Below are 20,943 nucleotides of genomic sequence, written 5' to 3'. Positions count from 1 at the left end.
CCCGCCTCAGGCCAAGCTGCTACACCTTCAAGGAAGGGCTTAATCTCAGATACTACATGCACTGGTCTTACTGGTACTACATGGCAAGGGACATACAATTTGCTAGAAGCAGAACAACCAGAAGTGACAGTAACGGAGGCAAGTGTGGATGAATTAAGAAAGTCTGAGGCAACTCTTAAAGATTTGGCTGACTCTTTTCTGCACAGAATAGCAGCCAGGGAACAAGTCCTGCCTTATACTGACGTGGTACGTTGGGCAATTGAAGAAGTTCCTCTCACTAATAGAACCTTCGTTTCTAAGGATAGAAGGATTTTCGGCTCCTTCAAGCCTGAAGACTTAAGACAAATGTATCATTTGCCCAATCCCGAGCAAGTCTATAACAGAGCATTTGTGGAAAAATTTGCCAGAGAGAATGAATCACCAGCCGAACCTCTACGAGAGTGGAGGCAAAATCCAGCAAAACACAAACAGGATATGTCGGGTAAGTACTCCAATGCCTCTCTGGCTTCACCTTACTGCTATGCTGGAATTATGATGTGTAGATTGTGGGGATTTCATGATTCTGCAAATATCCATGTTGATATGGTTCCCTTAATGGAAGCGGCCGTTAATAGTATAATTATGGATTGGGCCACTATCCTGTCTGATAAGTTGGTCCTAGCTATTCGTGAGTTTAGGGCCAAAACCAGAGTCTCTGAGAGAAAAATCCCACCTTTTTATTACTCTGCATACATTATGGATGCCCTTTGTTTTAATTCTGAGTTTCCTGTCCTTGGTTGGAGATGGACAACCCATGACCCAACACCTATTCATTTGTATCATCGTAAATTGTGGAAACCTTCTCACAAAGATCATTTGTACCAAATTTGCAATGGTTTTATGGTTCCCGTTCACTATTCTATTTTTGACAGACCTATCCCTAGGATTTCCTATGAAGCCTCTTTTGACCTGCCAGCCGTAGCCCATTGGTTCGGCGAAGAATGTTTTTCTTATATCAGAGTTTTTGGAAGCAAGGCCAGGCCACATGTTCTTCCCGTATACATCCCAGACAAACTGTTGGCCCGAGAAATCTCTTATCAGATAATGTCTGAAGGTGTTACCCAAACTCTCAAAGAGGAGAAGAAGAGAGGATGGCCATCGTTTCCTTTAAGAATTGGAGTTTATACGCTGCTAAATTATAAACATGCAGAAAAGGAAGCAGCAAAACTCCAAATGCTATCTCTAGTTTCTATTCCCAACAGACTCTATGACCCGAACAAGGCTGCTTTCATTGCCTTGGAACAGGCTAAGCTGACAAAGGTGGTTCACCAAGAAGACCAGTTTGACGACCTGTTCATGGGTGCTGATTCAATAAGCCAAGTCAAACAACTTGCTGCAATGAGATATGAAGATATGGAATTAACTGAATTTAATAAACTTAGAAAGCAAAGGTTGCAAACTTTGCCTCTAAAGTTATTATCTACAACCCCAACTTCATCCTCAAGCGAGCCTGATCAGCCAGAAATAAATTTACCTCCCGTTACAATTAGAGAACAGGAGGAAAGTCAGAGAAAACTACAGGCAGAAAGGCAGCAAAAAGCACAAATTGAACAAGAGCAGAGAAGGCAAAGGGAGATAGAAGAACAGAGAAGGCAAAGGGAGATAGAAGAACAGAGGAAACGAGAGGAAGAAGAAAAAATAAGGAAAGAACTGGAAGATAGGCAGAAAAAGGAATTGGAGGAACAGCAACGGAGAATACAAGAGGAGCAACAGCGGAAGGCATTCGAAGAACAGCAGAGAATTGAAAAAGAAAAAGAACAGAGTAAGCAAATCTCTGTCGATACTGAATTGATTGAGGAATGGAACCAATTTGATTCCATTATAAGTGGTAAAGAAGCCTCCAAAGACTCAGATGCCTTAAAGACTCCCGATATTACTGTTTCTCCGGTTCTTGAAGGAACCAGCGGCCCACCCACAGTACAGAATGTTGAAGAAGTTACTCAGAATCCATCTGATCAAGTTGATCTTCAGGTAGAGGAAATTCCTCCTCTAGACATTTTCTACAGCCCTAAGCATAAAGCCGTTGTAAGACGCTCAAGGAAGAGGCGAAGGCTTGATCAACTTTCTATCTCAAATGAGCAAACAGTCACGGGCAATGTCGTCTGGAAGGGAGAATTAAGTCCCTCTGAAGATTTGACAAAGCTGTCGCAATTTGCGGGAGCTTATTCAGCAGCAACCATTGACAAAGCATCCGAAGTGAGTCTTCTTTTGAAGACTAAAGAGCATGAAGTATATGCATTGCAAGCAGAAGTGATAGAGGCAAAGAATAAAACGACACAGGCGGAAGAACAATTGCTGGCTCAACAACAAGAGAATCATTTGTTAATCCAGCAAATTGAAAAACTAAGGATAGACCAAAGTGACATTAAAGCACGTGAATTAGCAGAGGCATTATCACAGTTGGAAGCATCAAATGAGCTGTTAATGAAATCTAAAGAAGATCAAATAGTTCAGCTCTCAGCACAGCTTGAAGGTATTAAAGGCGCCAAGAGTATTGAAGATTTCAGAACAGAGGCAACTCTGATAAACGGCGCTTTAATATCTCAGATTAGACTTTTGTGCCAACAGCTAGTTGAGGCTGAGTCACTTTGTGATATATCTACAGCAGTATGTAAGCAAATCGAGAAAGCCAGGACTAACTTGGATCAGGCCGAAGATGAAATAATAGAATATATTGAATGGCAAGATACTCCAGAAGGGCAAGCTACTAATTTAGCCCGAATCAGTGAAACATACAAGAACATACTTTTCATGGAATGGGAAACACAGGTAATGAAGGCAGAGAGGGCAGCATCCAGATGCAAAACAATTTCCATGAACATGATCAATATAGTCAATGATACATTGTATCTGGCTAACATGATTTCACAATGCACACCTGGAAACATAACAACCGCAAATATGCTGGAGGATAAGAATTATCTTAAGCTGGAAGAACAAGGGCGGTTAATTGCTGGAGTGAATACCTTGACCTCCGATGCATACTGGCTTTTCTTGATTAAACCGCATTCTCAAAGGTCGGCTCTCAACTGTCTAACCGACGCTCTCCAATACCTGATTGCCGATTTCCAAGATGCCACATATGATGCACAGCTGACTTCTCGCCTCAATACTCCACCTGAAGTAGAGCCAATGCTGGCGATATGTCAGCGAAAGAGTAAAGGCAAAGAGACAGCTGACTGAAGCATCGCCGCCGACTGCCGATTCACCCAAATTGCAAGATGATATTTGTTGATGCCGATTTCTTAGTTTTCAGTTTTTAAATATTTAGTAGTTAGATTAGAATAGTATTTATAGACCCTTTCATTGTTTTGGAAGGGGTCGTAAAATTTTGTAAAAGACTAAAAGGCTGAAGTTTGCACTATTGTGCTTCAGTCTATATTCTTTTTGAAACTCGACCACTGGTCCTTAATTTTACTTGGAATGCTGTTTAAGTAAATTGTGCACTATTGTCGTTTGCTTGGAATGCTTTCTGGTTGGAAGGAAGGACTGCTACATAGCGATTAATACATTAGATCGATCAAACAGCTTGCATGGTACTATTATCTGTATCTGTTCTCTTTTCAGTTATATGAATTGCTGTGTTATTACTTTGCTATTATTGAATACATGTATGTAGTACAACAACAGGTCTTCATTTCATATCACTATTGAATGTTTTGAGATTTGTTATCTTTCACCCATGTATGTATCAATGATATAAATGACTGAGTACAGTAATTCGCTATTATAGCTCTGCGTAACTACTTATGCAGAGCAATCTCAAATGATTAAACATCTATGCTTGTTGTTAGTGTCATCTATATGCCTGTCATTAAGCATAGTTTATTAAACGCTGTACTGTCTGAATTGATAAGTCCCGGGATTAGCTTATAGTTTTTGTATTTCTTTTATAGTTTAGTTATTTTGTTTATTATCATTTCATACCTTAAATCATCCATCCATCCCGTTCACTTATAATATTTGGGAAACTGGTCCCGTTATCCCCAGTCGGAGCCACTATTCCAAACGGAAAAGGAGCTGCACTAAGTTCCGGACCGGGTGGTTTCCCCGATGTTGTTGCAACGAATTTCGAGGCATCAACATAGTGTTGTGTAGGAAGTGCGATCCTTGGTTTCTCATCAGGATCTTTGGACACCCAAATCTCGACAAGATATATTCAAAGGTGAAATGCGTAGCAGTGTCTATGTTGCAATCCTTTACTGGTTGTGCTTCAGCCCACTTGTTCAGATAACCCATCACAGTAATATTGGATCGCGCACTAGTCTTCTTTCCCGACGAATTGATCGGCCCAACAAAGTCAATCGCCCACTTATCAAAATCTTGCAAGGTGACTTGTGGATTCAGTGACAATTCATCCCTTCTCGACGGTCTTTCGGTCCTCTAGCAGACATCGCAAGCACTACAATATTCTTTGGAATCCTTGTGCACTGTGGGCCACCATAGTCCCACTCTTAAAATCTTCTGCATGGTGGCTTTTCCTGCATAGTGTCCTCCCGCGACACCACCATGTGCTTCTGCCAAAATACTGTGTCTTTCGTGCTTAGGGACATATCTGCACAATATCTCATTGGGGCCCATTTTATACAAATGTCTGGAAATCAGAGAAAAATGCGCAGCTCTAACTACATGTTCTTTCTTCTGTAAAGTCATATACTCTGCAGGGGATACTTTGGTAGACAAAAAGTAAATGATATCGAAGAAATTATCATCAACAACCCTTACTGCAAAGAGTTGTGCATTGGGCAGTCCTTCTTCAATGTTCGTTGGTTCTTCACTGGTCTCAATTCTGGACAGATGATTCGACCCAACATTCAATCGTCCTGGCTTGACTATTACTTCAAAATCGTACTCTTGGAACAACAATAGACACCCGTAGATCTCCCCCCCCAACGCAGGCTTGTTCACCAAGTACTCCAATGTAGAATTGTCCATAAACATCTTGAAGTGTGCACCTAATAAGTAATGCCTGAATTTCTGCAGTGCGTACACCATAGCTAAGCCCTCTTGTTCTGTTGTGTAATGATTTCTTTATGCCTTAGATAATTTTCAACTCGCAAATTTGATGGGGTGATCAAGATCCCCTTCTCCTGGCTGCGTTAATGCAGCGCCCAAAGCTATGCACGATGCATCTACATGAACGTGGAACTCCTTCTTCCAGTCTTGAAACACTAGGATCGACGCAGTGACCATTTTTTCCTTTAAGATGTCGAGGCTCTGTTGACATTCATCATTCCAACAAAAGGTGACATCGTTCTTCAGTAATTTTTCCATCGGTGCAACAATCTGTGCGTAGGCTTTTATGAACTTCCGATAATAACCAGTATGCCCTAGATTCATGCGTAGCTACTTCACATTCATTGACAAATCAAGATTGATAATAACAACAATTTTTGTAGGGTCCACCATTAGCTCCTACTTGAAAATAACATGTCCAAGTAATATTCCATATGGTACATAAAAAATACACTTTCAGATTCAACGAGATTTGATATTTCTTGCAGGTATCCAACTTCAAGCGCAGGCTCGAAACATGCTTATTTAATAGTCCAAAGACTGTCCAGTCATCAAATTAAACCTCCAGAAAGTTGTGGATGTATTCTTTAAACGTTGCAACGAAAATGCTAGAGAATATCGCAGGTGTATTCTTCAACCCAAATGACATGACTGTATACTGAAACGATCCCCATTCAATAAAAAAAGTGGTCTTAATCCTATCTTCCAGTGCGATCTTAATCTGATGGTACCCTGAAAAACCATCTGTAAAGGAGTAGGCCTCCTGTCCTCCCACATTATCCAAAACTTCATTAGTGAACGGTGTTGGGAACGGGTCATGTACGCATGTGTTGTTCAACTTTCTTAAATCAACACAAATCCTTATGTCTCCATTAGTATTTTTCTCCTGCACTACCATCAGGATCACCCATTTGGATTCTTCCACAGGTTCAATTATTCTAGTTGCAACCATCTTCTCAAGATCCTCCTTCACCGTTTCTTTGTATTTTGGGTTTAGCCTATGTGGTTGTTGTTTTACGGGTTTCATATCTGGCTTCAAAGTGATCCTCATTACGCTGAGATTGCCTACAATGCCTTTTAACTCAGTGAACTTTGTCAAAAACAACTCCAGTACTCATGTAGTAATTCGACAACCTTACCTACTGTATCCTCATCCTAGTAATCTCCGATGCACACAAGTTTGGGCTCCACCTCTGAGCCTATATTGACTTGCTTCATCTTAACAGGTTGTATTATGTCACGTATCTCAACTTTTGGTCTTGTGACCTCACACTGTCCTTCTGATTAAGGTATTTTAATGTTGCACAGATCTTCCTTGCCCTCTTTTGTGATCATATTATAACATTCTATTGCGTGTTGCAACTGCATGTTCCAATCAGGCTGTACCAGAGTCGTTGGTTCATTTGGTGTCAGAAAAATTCATGCTCTAATTTCTTGAAGGGCATCATCGATACACTAAAAACCATGTTCAAAGCTAAAGGTCAATACAAAGATTTCCTTCAGATCATACCAGTCGGTGGTGCCATGGCATAACACTGTTTTGAGATACCAATTCATCGGTATCACATCAAAAGTGTGGACAAATATGTGTACCCATTCTGGTTGAGGTTCTTTACCCCATGCCATAGTCCAACGAGACAAATGTTCTCGAGGATCATCCTTAGCATTATACTTCTCAGCGAGCCTTGTGTTTGCATGACCAAACGAGACCATTTGTTGGCTTGAGGGGCTTAGACCCAGGTTCAGAGGTAGTTGCACTAACCAGCAAAACCCTTTATCACCGACCCTTTCAGCAATGATCTGTGTGCGCAAACTACAGTCTCACCCGAGGCGATATTGGGGGATGCTGGAACCAGGTTTCCGCATCTAGAAGGATTATGGAGTGTGGATCTTGACTTAGTCTGACTCACCTACAAATCTATTACTACGCTACATGATCTTACTTAATATTATACTGAATCCAATCTATTCATACAAAAAGACTACTTCGCAAATCTAAAACTCTATCTACTGTGCATAAATCAATGGACCTTAACTGTAATTAACTGTAACAACATTCGTATATTAATTCTGATCTTATCTTTTACTACACAACACAAAAGTAAACAATAATTGCATAAACTAAAGTACAAAATGTAAGTGTTGGCTTCGAGGGCTTAGACCCAGGTTCGAAGTTATGCTGCATTAACTAACAAAACCCTATATTACCGGCCCTTAAGGAAATGACCTGCACATGGCAGATCACAGTCTCACCCAAGGTAATATGGGGGGATGTTAGAACCAGGTTTATGCATCTAGAGGGGTATGAGTGTGGCTGTAGGGTTTCTCCTAATCTAGGGCTCAATTTGACCTTCGCGAACCAACAACTTATATAAAATTAGCCATAAACAGTTTCCTTACTTAAAAAATCTATAAGCTATGCTTCACTACTTCAGCGTGGCTTATTTAATATAAGCAACCACATTCAAATATTTTCAATGCAATTACAGATAAGATAAGATATAACAAAAAATAAATGCATAAATTGTAAAGTAGATAGCAGAACACAAATATGATTCAAATTTCTCTTTTATTACTTTAGTTCTTCAATAATACAGTCTCATGACCCTGCGCACTTTGCTACAGGGGCCTGTGCACACAATTGCAGACTTACCAAGGTCTTCACGCACACAACAACAAGAGCCTTCCCCTTCGCCCGAATACAGAAGATTATAGACTCTAACGACAAGTATCAATCATAACATACTATATTCTATTTCCATAGACAAGCTAAGGCATCCCTTTATATACTTTTTCCTATTACAATACCATGGTCCGTAAACTATGGGCAGAGCTCAAAACAATTAAAAAACTAAGGGATTTGACCTTCCTAAACCCCTTGATTCCTAATGATCTGCGCGCTGCGCCTTTGTTCCTTAAAATGTGGAGGATTTTACAAAACTTAGTCAAAATCAGACCTTGGGGAACTCGTCCCAACAGTAAGTACACAGGTCTTCCTTCAAAATCTTCTTGATTATATTCAGATCTTCACAATTACAATCCTTCTTACCCTACGCACACAACTATAGTGGCCTATGCACACAACTGCAGACTTACCAAGATCTCCGTGCACACAGCTGTAGGAGCCTTCCCCTTCACTCCAACAAAGAAAGATATGACAATTACATACTTGAAAAAATCAAAACATATCTATGCCTTTGACTTACTACAACAACCCTTTATATATATATTTTCTCTTACAATACCATGGTCTGCAAACCATGGGCGGAGCTCAAAACATACAAATTGATCCCATCCTTTTACAAAATAAGGGGCTTTGACCTGCCCTAAAGCCCTTGTGACTCCTAAAACATTGCACGAAGCATGCTCCGTTCCTCAAAATGAGGGCTCTTTACAAAAATTTGACAAAAAATTGACCTAGGGGACCCTACCGAACACTTAACGAGTTTAGTAATCATTCCAATGTGTATACATCATTGAACAGAAGAGAAGGAACTGGGTGCTTGTCGGGTTTTCCAATCGATTCAATGTGTTTACGAAAAGGACAAAGAACAAAGGCATAAGCAAAAAGACCATTTGAAAGATAAGTATCAATATTTTATTTCAATTTTTAATTATGCACATCGTCTATGATTTTGATTTATGATGGTCGAGTTTGAGCTAACCATATGTGATACTTCTATATATAATGTTGATTTTATCAAAAGACTAATTTGATTTACTGTGATAGGAAGTAAACAAGATTACAAGTGTACCTTATTGACAAGCTATCAATGAGGTATGATTTGAATTTATTTCAATTCCTTTTCAGTCTAATGGAATTTATGTGCTTTGTATAGGAAAGCATGGAAAATGCCCAGCTGGGTGGTTGGAACTAGCTGCAAGAGTGTTAACAACAACAATAAAAGGAATTGAAACATGAAACAATATTATGGTAAAGCTTTTAGGAGCAAGGCCATTATGGGACACTGGTACCCAATAATGTCTATTGATTGCCATGAGCAATGTTATGATTGTTATGAGGGTTTTGAGGTAGGGATATGCCTTGGTTTTTAGACCTTTTGATGCGAGGAAACCTTGCTAAGGGATGGATCACTCGAGGGAAGTTGTATTAGAGAAGGGGATGCTGTAGAACTCGGAATGTGAGTGACTGCACGAAAGGGGTTGACTGGATTGGCTGAGGGACTGGGAAGCAGAGAAGGGAAGGTTGAGGAATAATTTTTTTTGGTCATTAGCATTGCTAGATGGAATCGAAAACATATTAGGAGTGTGCCCTAGAACAATGAGTCGATAACTGTTCATTGAGAGAACAAGTAGCACAAGGATTGTGGTGCTGGAAATTGCAAACAAACTTTGTTTCTGGTAGTGGATTCTAGACTTCTTAGGAAGGAGGTGAATCCTGGTACTACTTTGAGGGTGGAGGTGTGAGCCTCTAGATTCCCTTGTAATTAATGCGAGAATCATATCCTTTTATTTGATGGTTAAAGAAAATGTGCATATGTATATATGTGTATATTATTGTAAATATTGTGTTGAGCTATGTTTATAAAGCTCCATGGAAAATAAGTTTATTTTCTGGTTGAAGCAAATTTGTATAAGTATATGTATGTGTATATCATTGTAAATAATGCATCGAGTTGGGTTTATAAAGCTCCATAAGTGGTATGTTATTTTGTTTCAGCAGTTGTCATTGTAAATACTGCAATGAGTTGTGCTATAAAGCACCATAGGAAATATGTTTTGCTAGTCATAAGTTTCATAGAACAATGAGGGAAGTGTCCCCTAAGGGGGAAGGGTTTGTAACAACCCCTGGTTGATTTTCCATGTAAATAAAATAAGACCTAGGTCATGGGACATATATTCTAAGTTGAATGGTGGGTGAACGTCATAATGGGGATCACCTGCGGTTTATTTATGGCTATAGAAATTGGCAAAGGCATTGGCAAAGGAAAAGAGGTAATAATTAACATTTAATTATGAGAAATAAATAAAATAGGAGAAGAGGAAGGTGAAGAGACACAAATTTGCATGCAAGGGAAATCAGAGGAAAAATGAAGGAAAATGAAGAAAAAGGAGACATCAATAATAAAAATGCGTCAAAGAATCAATTCACAACGTTTTCCCATCTTTGGAGCAAGTTTAGCAAAGGAAAGAGAACAATAACTTGGACAAAAAAACAAAGGAAGGCCAAAGGAAAGCAGAGGAAAGAAAAGAAAATCAAAGGAAAGCAAGGGAGTGCAAGGAGAAGGCTGGATCAACAACATCAACAACAAGATCTTGCAGGTAGCAAGTTGCATGTGTGATTTCCTTGCTGGGATGTGAATTCATGGTACATGCATTTGTTAGTTGGTTCATTTACTATCATTGGCATGGTTTTTTCCTGTAGTGATAGTGATTTCAACCTTGCCTTGCCATTTCCTGGATAGACATAGTGTGGTGGGATTCATCCTTGGTTGAGCTTTGGATTGCCCGAAGGTTTTGGAATTGGGTGAGGTGGTCTCAGGAAAATTCCCAAGGGTTGGGGGTGGAGATGGTTTTCTACAAGAAGCCCTCCATAGGTGGGTGGAGACGTGAAAACTCCTCAAGGTATGGTGAAGAAATTCTAAGGCATCCAAGCTCGGTTTGGTTTTGTGATCTTAGGACTAGTTTAGGCAAGATCACGGTAGCTTGAGGGTGGAGGTGTTTTAACCTCTGGATTCCCTAGTCAATTATGTCTTGGTTTATCCCATGAGATCCCACATTCATTCCTGTAATATGGCACGAGGGTGATTGGCTGAAAGAAATATTTGGTTTAGCCCAATCTATGATAGGGTGGTACATGGAAGTCCTTGACTTGTTTGGCTTTTGCATAAGTTAATGAGAGCTATTTTCCTATTGTGATTAATGAGCACCTATAATTGTTATTATGTTGATTATATGGAATATTTGTCATGGTTCTTATTATGGTTATATGCTAGTTATTTGCATGGTTCTATGATGTGCTCTAGCTATGGCTCTTATTCATGATTTGATAAGTATTTGAATGGTTGGCGAATGCATGGGCTAACAAGTGTTGTTGCAACTAGCTTGAGAGGGCATTGAGCCTTCTCGGTGATTCTCAGATGAAGTTTAGAAATTTATGATTAGATGTGCATTCATGACCTGTATCTTTCAAGTTTACCATATGTTTGACAAAATGTCTAATGTGTATTAGGCAGTCTAGGTCAAGTTTTGGCTTCAAGTTTGAATGTTTGGATTTGTTATCTTCTTAATTATGATTCTGGAAAGTTACAGGTAGTACCACGAAAAGTGGCTCAAATATCGAAACCATTGGCACAAAACTGGGGAAACATCATAACTGCATGGAATAAGGCTTATGAGTGTGCTTATATCCTCATACACATGCATGGTGTGTCAAGGGGGTAGTTATGGAGTTAGGTCAACGAAAAAGGGTTCCAACTCAGGGATTGACCACTTGGGGTGGTTTGCAGCCTCCTAAGTGGTCTATGGTCTTTGAGGGATGTCATTTTGTGGTTGGATTGTAGGCCTCACTTCCATAACTAGAACTTGGAGGTCAGATCATGTCATAGTAGCACTCAACCTCACATTTACCCTGGGAGCTTGTAAAAGCGGGTAAATGTTGGGAGGGGTGGTTATATATTATTTGAAAAAGTATATCCAAGATCTAGGTGAGAAAGAGGAGTACCATCTCTATAAAAACATAAAGAGAATATTAAATATCCCCTAGGAGGTTGACTCTTGTCCCTAATAGGAAATAGATCAATAACTATACAATCATAAAGTAAAAAGGAAGAAGATGAAGAGGACTAGCTACAAATTTTGATTGAATACTAACATTGTTGGATACAAGGGGAGGGATGCCATGTTATGGGAACATTATACCAAAGAAATATTGGGAAATTATGGTGAGTTTAAAGTTGTCCTATTCCTAGATCTAGTTGGACCTCACCAACCAATACAATATTAACTTGATTAGGAGATAGAAAATGTTGAAGTTGATTTTGTAGGGGTTAAGATTGTTGGAAATTTTGTAGCAAATAGAATTCATAAAGAAAGAAATTTTTTCATTTAAATTTGAGGGAACATGGGTGGTGAAACCTAGTGATCCATATCAAGGAGCTAGGTATATCAATGGACAGATCAATGGTCGACCATATCTACAATTTCATTATAGGAATGAGGAATTGCAACATAAAATTTACCACAAATCGCGCTACTAATTGGTGTAGTATATGCTTGATGGATATTGACTCAAGAAATGTTCTACAAAGTTGGAAGAAGTGGAACCTTGAGCTATCTTCTAGAAATTACGCCTGGATCTAACATGCCAGATGGATTGGAGAGAAATTATACTCCCACCTCTTTATGGTGGTACATATAAGGTAGATGAGCTCTTAGACTTGATTTAATAGGAAATTGATTAGGATAAGATAGTTTAAATCTTGGATGTTGTGCTCAAGGAAAATACCAAGGAGCTAGGTATATTGAGCCTATGTATACATAAATGGTCGACCATATCTACAATTTGATGATATGAATGAGGAATGAATACATGAATTTGACCATAGATGATGCTATTGATTGGTATATCATATGCTTGATGGATATTAACTCAATAAATGTCCTACATGATTGGAAGGTGTGGAACCTTGAGATATCCTCTAGACATTATGCCTCAATCTAACATGTCATATGGATTGGATAGAAATTGTGCTCCCACCTCTTTATGATGGTACATATAAGGTAGATGAGCTCTTGGACTTGATTCAATATGAATATGATGAGGATAAGTTAGTTCAAACCTTTGATGTTGTGCTCAAGGACAATCTACCTTATTGGTGGCTTTTCCATAATGAAAACTTGTATAGTTGGGAGAAGGTTGAACCTCCATGAGGTATCGGTTTCCTTTATCAATGAAATTGAGAAGAAGTATACCCTATTAGACAAGGAATTTGATTGATATTTTAAGAATTTACTAAGGAAATACCACACTCAACATCCGTAAAGAGAATTTAGTAAAAATATAGATGTGCGAGGGGTAGTATAATATGTTATGGACTCATCTATTTATATACACTCTTGAACAAATTCCTAGGGCTTAGTACTTGCATGCAGAAAATAGATGACATATAGAGAATTAGGATGTTGTGCATTAATACTTTTATGCTATGTTCCCCTATATTGGTAAGAATCATAACATCATTATTTCCGATAAGGGTAATAATTGACCTTGTAGATAGCCTTGTCATGCTTATATATAGCATCAATATTTGATTATTTCTAAGAGGAAAGAAAATTCAAAATCATTGAACCATTTCCATAAGATTGAGAAGTATAATGATAATGATGATGACTTAATGAATTGTGTTAACCACAATTTAAGGACACTAAGGGTGAGTAATATGTGAAGGAAACTATGGGTGATATGGAGGGGAAAGTATTTAGGCAACTTATCAAAATAAGGAAAATGAATATTGGGACATAATAGAAACCAAGGATCACCTCACTATTGGAATGAAGCAACAATGATAGAGATTGTGACACTACTCAAGGATTATCTGACCTTATTTCCTCAAAACTTTACATATATGAAGGGGATCAAATGGGAGATATGAGATATGAAGATATGATTGAAGATTGATGCTACATTAATTAAGAGTAGACATTATTGAATAAGCCCAAGGGTAAAGTAGAGGATTAAAAAATAAATAAATAAAATTTTGATAATGGGATTAATATTTCCATTGGAAGAATTAGTTTGTGTTAGCCCAATTATGATTTAGGATTAGAAGTTGTTGGGGTTTTGTGGATTGGGTTGGTTAGGAAGGGGGGCGTTGGGGAAGTGGGGGGAGGGGGGAGGGAATCCTAGTGTGTATTTATTTTCAGCTACTTAGTTCTACTTGCATCCATGATCCATTCCTGACATCTTTTGGTGATAAAGTATTGGACCATGTTATTAGGAAATAAACCTATTGGTTCATTAATGGGATTTTAGGATACCATAAAGTTTGCATTGAAGAGGAAGATAAAATGAAGACAACATTCACAACATAATTGTGATCATATGTCTATAATGTGAGGCCCTTTGGTGTGAAAAATGAACATGTTGTATTCTCAAGAATAGTTATTGTATCATTCATGAATTATATCCACAACATTTGGAGGTATATCTATATGATTGGGCATTGTATGATTTTGTGAAGGATCATGTTATGATTCTTTACCTAATTTTTGAAAGGTGATATCAACTATATATTTCCTTGATTTTTAATAAGTGCACATTTTCCACTCCTTTTTAGGTGTTTCTAGGTCACGTGGTTTGTCAAGATACATTCTTTGTTGATCCAACAAATATCATTTTGGATGTCAACTTTCCAACAATTATCAATGTTCATACTTTATGATTGAGATTGGGACATCCCCATGCACATCCATCAAAGAAATGCTCATGGAAAACCATTTGAGTACTTCCCCATGATCCATGGATAGTAAATGGGGTAAATCATTATGTTTGACTATGGAGCCTAATCCCAAGGGGATCAAGAGAGTCAAACCCATGACATCCCCAACTATGGGGGAGAGATAAGAGGTCTTGCATCTAGCTCATGACAACCTCAGCTAATACTTAAGGATAATCAACATTGGGACCTACTAAATAGTATAGGCTATTCAATAAAATTCCATCTACTATTACATAGCCGTGGAACATTTTCTAAATAAGAGATAGAACTTTCTATGGATCGATAAATGTGAAGCTTCATTTAACATATTAAAGCATAAGCTAATGAGTTTACCAATCTTGGTTTTTTGTAATTCAACAATTGAGTTCAATGTGAATGACAACCCTTAGGTATTACACTAGGGACACTTCTTTTTAATTAGAAGAAACAAATCTAGATCTCTCCATCTATTTTTATAGCAAGAAGATATCTTGGGTAGATTACAACTAAACTACTATTGAACAATGTTTAGTGGTGGTGTATGCATTATAAAACTTTAGACACTACTTTCTTGGAGAAAACTTTAATTTTTCCATAGATCATTTTATTTTGAAATACTTGATTAACAAGATGTCATTACTAGGTTCTATTGTGTGTGGATTCTAACAAGAGACTTGGGTTCAAATTTCATTAATAAGACAATATAACTATGATGAGGAATTTTATTATCCAAAATCACAAGAGTGGTACATTTGAAGCATAAAACAAAAATATAATTGAAGCCTTCGAATAAATACTAGAACATGGACTAACCATGGTTTTCTATATTAGTGGAGATAAATGGAATTAGTTCATCCCATTAATACCTTGGGCATATAAGACCACCACCCAGACACTGACCAAAAACATGCCTTTTAGGTTGGACTACAAAGGACAAGTGATGGTGCTGATTGAATTTTCTGTTCTAATTTGGCTCATTTCCAAGGGCACACATACACCAAAATAATAACCATTGTAATAATATCTAGCAAACTCACTAGAACTAGAGGAAGACAACTTCTTGGTGGAATTCAATAAAAATATGGATAATTTAAGATGGAAGGCTTGGAACAAAAACCATATAAAGAATGTGACCTTTGAGAAAGGAGAAATGATACTGCTATATGAGAGTAATTACTTTAAATTCTAGGCAATATACATATGCATTGGCTTGGTCCATTTCTTATTACAAACATCAAATTTATAGAGGCATTCAACTAGCTCAATCAGATGGTGTATTTCAACAAGGATGGGTGAATGATGCCTACATAAAGCCTCTTACCCATGCCCCTCAATAAACAACGTTAAACTCCATTTCAAAAGTGTATCTTAGGTTTCTTAGGCTGGATCTAGCATCAATTTTTTTATTATAGGTCCCTATGTTTTCCTTCACATATCATTAGTCTTTTGCTTTAAAATTTTGTGTTGCATCATCTCCATTTTTATTTAGTGGTCAATTCTATTTTTGTTTGTTTGAATATAATCCACTCTTTTGTGGTTGGTGGGAGTGATAATCAAAGATCCATTTTCCATCAAACTGGTGAATGGTAACATAGTCCTAAATGTCTAGGCCATGACTTCAACTAATTTTACTCTTTATCAACTTATTATAAACCTACACTCATACTCTGCTATGAATGCATTTTATGTGATAAAAGAACAATCATTTTCATATGAATAAATAGGCCCGTGTTTGAAAGATTAGCTGGTTATTAATAAAATAATATATCTAAAATATTATCATTGAATTGGTCAAAGTAGCCTAAATTTTTATTTGAAACAGTATTTTGTGCATGTCGAGTCAAATGATATTCAAAGGCACACTTATTTATCTACATCATGATAATGATCACCAATGACTTATTATGGAATAGTATCATTACTACAACTACAACAACTAAATGAATTTGAGATGAACTGGTGCCTTTGGAAGCAATTTCTTGTGTTTGATCACATAAAAATTCCAATTTTTATCGATGTTGTGTATTTTTAGATCCATGTCTAAATTTTCAAACAAAAAATTCTCGTCATTCCTTGTTATTTCGTCCACAACCATTTCATAACCATGCTCACAATCATGCATGTTTTGTTGAGCGCACACTTATACTTGGTGGCGGGGGGGGGGGGGGGGGGGGGGTGGAGTGGGCGGGGTGTGAGTGAGTATAAGACAATTTTTACTTATTTAAACCTTCATGAACCATAATCACATATGATACCTATTAATCATACAACATAGAACACATGATTTATGTGGAAACCCTTTTAGGAGAAAACCAAACTTCTTTTTATAATTTTTTGTGGGAACCAACCTACTGTTACAAATATTTGTAGGCACCAACCTACTAGATACACCAATCCTTGCTAGTATAATCCATAATAAGCATCAACCTATTCTTACAGATCATTGTAGACATTAATCCCCACATTTGCAAATATTCATAGGCAGTGACCTATTGGAGACGCCAATCCCCACCACCACAAATACTCATAGGCACTAATCTACTGGAGACAAATCCCCAATGCTGCAAATATTTGTAGGCACCAACCTTTTAGAGACACCAATCGCCTTCGATAAGCACAACTTAGCAAGAGGCATCAATCCCTTTAATTAAAAACCCTTAATTACAAATATTATTTAATGCATATAACTTCTTCAAAAGATGATAACATTCACGTCACCTTCTCTGAGTCTGCTTCCTACTTCTTCCTTCACCAGGTCTATGTGTTGCTTCCTCCTTCTCTAGGTCTACTTGTTGCTTCCTCCTTCACTAGGTATACTCACTACTTTTTCCTTCACTAGGTCTAACCAAAATTTAATTCTCAAAATGAAATTTATAGTAACTCTCCCAAAGCTTTTTGTTTTTGGTCTCTTCCCAAGAATGAACTTGTACAACATGTCATGCACCCCATTTTGCAAATATAAATTTGAAATTTTCACCTAAGGTACTTTTGTACTTCCAAAGGGAATACATTTGAAATTATAATGAACCAATGTATGGAATTTTTATCCAAGTTTCTTCTATATATTTCCTTAGAGCTGTGAAAATATCAAGCTTGAAAAGTCCTAGAAACAAAGTTATAGCCAAAATATCATGCTGGCCTATTTGAAATTGATTTTAGGACCATTTAGAGAACCTAAATTCCCCAAAGCATATCTCTAAAATTATAGTGAACCAAAGTTTGAAATTTTTATTTGAGGTACTTGTGCATGTCCCCACAAATCTTTTAAACTTTTATAGTTTGAAACATATCGAAAAATAAGTTCTAGTGAAAATGTGAAATTGACTTGTTTAAAACTGATTTCAGGAGCATTTAAGAACCCTAACATCCATAAGGCATATCTCATAAACTATAACTACCTAACATCTGAAATGTACACAAAGATATTGACTTTGTCTACTTAAAATTTCATGACCTTAAACATACCAAAAAAATATTATAGCAAAAATGCCAAACTAACACGTTTGAAACTAATTTTAGGAGCATTTAGGAATCCTAACTTCCATAGGGAATACATTAGAAAGTATAAAGAAAAAAAGTTTGAAATTTTGGTTACATGTACCTAGAGGTCTCACCACTATCTCAAAATCTTGTAGTCTGAAATGTCCTTGAAAATAAGTTATAGCAAAAATCTGGAGATGACTCATTTGAAGTAGATTTCAAGTACAATCACAAACCCTAACTTCCATAATGCATATCTTCAAAAGTGTAGCGAACCAATATCTGAAAGTTTAAACATATGTTCTCCTCGATCTCTCCTAAATATGCTCAAAATTTTACCATTTGAGGCAACCCCCCCAAAAAAAAATTATAGCAAAAATGCCAAGATGGCTTGTTTAATCCACAAATAATTATTTTTCTCATACATACTTTCCTTCCAAAGCTTTCTCCTTTTATACATTATCATAACCCTTCATGAAAATATATGTCAATTCAAAATGTCATGTCAATTCATTAATTAATAATTAACTCACCTTTTTATTTCATGTTTCCAAACACCATGGACAAATGCCATGGGAAAATACCATGGGATTCCTAAACCATGGGTTTGAAACCACCATTCCACTTCTTGACTTCTCTTTTTTCACAAGAACCCCCTTTTTAATATACTTGGATACTTATATATAATATCAATGATCAATCCCTTTGACATCAATGACAACATTCAACGTGCTTGCCTCTCTTTCTCAAGGCATTCCAATTCATAGAATATAATTATGTATTGTACTTCTAGTTGTTTTCCAATTCACTTTGGTTATTAAGATGGGATTATAATGCTACTCACAAGTAGAAGAAACTATTTATGGGACACCTTTCAAAAAATTTCTTAGCTTTTCTATTGTAGCGACTACAACCACCCTCCAAAATTTTGGCCTGCACCAATTTCAGAGCCTCCCTTGGTGAGTTTCACTTGATGATTGCACACACTCGGGTTCACTCCGTGAGCTTGTGTGAGTATTTACATTTGCCTTGATTATTTATTGCACTCAAGTCTCTGCATGTTGATGTCTAAGTCATGCTTGCGACTGTGTTCTGGTTATGCTCAAAGTATTTGCTTCATATGTGTTTGTTGTGTTCGCCATGAAGGCATCTATTGCACTCACACACAGAGTCATATTCACTGTCGCACAAGTGTTGTCTTGATCATGAATGAGTGTCGCGGTTGTCGCTTGCACCGTTGGTCAGTCATGTTGAACATGTGTGTCCAGATGGTTTGGTCGTTTTGTCGTCAAGTCATGCAAGTGTGTGTTCGTATGATCACCTATGCATCTTTCAACTGTTCACACACTTAGTCATTTTTTCTGAAGTTCTGACGACCAGACTCCTCACTGGAAGCCAGACCATCACCCTGCTTTTGACTCGATCGACTGTCAACCAGAACAGGACAGAAGCACCAAGCTAGTTCTTTCAAGCTTTGCTACCCACAGGAAATTCAATCAACACTCGACTCACTGTTCATCTCAGAAATTTCGCAGTGCTCATGAGAAGGCCTCCCACTGCCCATAAGTCAGCTCAGCTCAGAAATTGTGTAGAGATGATCAGCAGGCCGACCTCCTAGCCTTAATGCCATTTTCCTAGCTAATAACTCCCAGTAGTAGACTACCTGTTCCCTCAAGGAATTGTGTAGTTTCTACTGCGAGTGACCCTAGCAGCCAACTCGCAGTTCCCTCTGGGAATTGCGCAATTTTGGCTGCCAGTGACCCCAACAACCAACTAGTAGTTCCCCCTAGGAATTACGCAGATCTGGCTTCCAGTGACCCCAGCAGCCAACTGGCAGTTCCCTCTGGGAATTGCGCAAGTCTAGCTGCTAGTGACCCCAACAGCCAACTGGTAGTTCCCTTTTGGAATTGCGCAGTTCTGGCTACCCATCTCCTGGGCAGTTCCCCAGAAAAATTGCGCAATCCTTGTCTGTTGATCCCTCATGCAGCCCGACCTGTTCATCTAGAAAATTATGCAAATTTGGCTGTCCAGCCCCTGCTAACTATTCGTTATGGAAATGTGCAGAGCATGCCTGCCTTGCCCTCCTGCAGCCCAAATTGTCCCTCCTAAAATTTGTGCAATTTTTCCTCCCAGTCAAGCCAGACCTTACAGAAAGTCACTGTCGACTCAGATCATCTGTCTCCATCCCTCAGTGACTCTTGCACAGTTTTCATCAGCAGTTGCCTGGAGCCATCATCCTGCATCACAGCCTTGCTGCCTCTCTTGGTCACCTGCATCCAAATGATCATGTGTCATGGTAGACTAGGAGGTTTTGGATTTGATGTCATCTTGTCATGAGTGACTGCAGGTATAGGTACACCCACAAACATGTCAAGACGACAAACGGGATGAACGAAGGGAGCACATGCAGATGGACAGGTTCACCAACGGATGAATGAACGAAGCATGCGAAGCAGATGAATGCGACGAACATGCACCTTCGCGAACAAGTGAGCTTGTCAAGCCTTCCAGCATGAAAGCAAGGAACAACATACTAGAGCTTCATCAAGCAAACTAAGGACCATCGAAGACTCTGTGCACTTCGCCATGCAGAGGTGAAGCTATGATACACCATGAAGACATCCATCACTTAGCAACACTGTAGCTCGACATGCACTCCAGCAGCAGCACAAATGTACCAACATTGTCTTGTCAAGTCATGTCAAGTCAAGTCATGAGTCATGTTGCCCAAATCTCCACTATGGGCTTGTTGTCAATCAATGTGATGTAACGTGAAAGTCTAAGAGACCCACTTGTTGAACATAGAATCATGTAAGTCAGAAAGTCATGGAAGTCGAACGGTCATGAGGGTAGCCGAACAACCACAAGGGTCAGTTTCACCCTTGGCTATAAATACCCCCCTCATTTGTACATGAAAGGACTTTTCACCTCAGCTAGTCCAACATAGCCAAGAGAGTCTGTAATCTTT

General features: G+C 38.2%; 1 pseudogene; it reads right to left on the bottom strand.

Annotated features, from left to right (window-relative positions):
- Positions 1-5,611: 5,611 nt before the first annotated feature.
- LOC149177598 (uncharacterized) overlaps positions 5,612-20,943 on the bottom strand; it is a 34,697-nt pseudogene continuing 19,365 nt past the window's right edge.

This window comes from Pinus tabuliformis, chromosome 4_1 (genome assembly GCF_031772625.1).
Source record: "Pinus tabuliformis cultivar Carrire ecotype Pingquan chromosome 4_1, CPIR1, whole genome shotgun sequence".
In the NCBI taxonomy this organism is placed as follows: domain Eukaryota; kingdom Viridiplantae; phylum Streptophyta; class Pinopsida; order Pinales; family Pinaceae; genus Pinus; species Pinus tabuliformis.
This window is presented reverse-complemented; position numbering and strand designations above follow the sequence as displayed.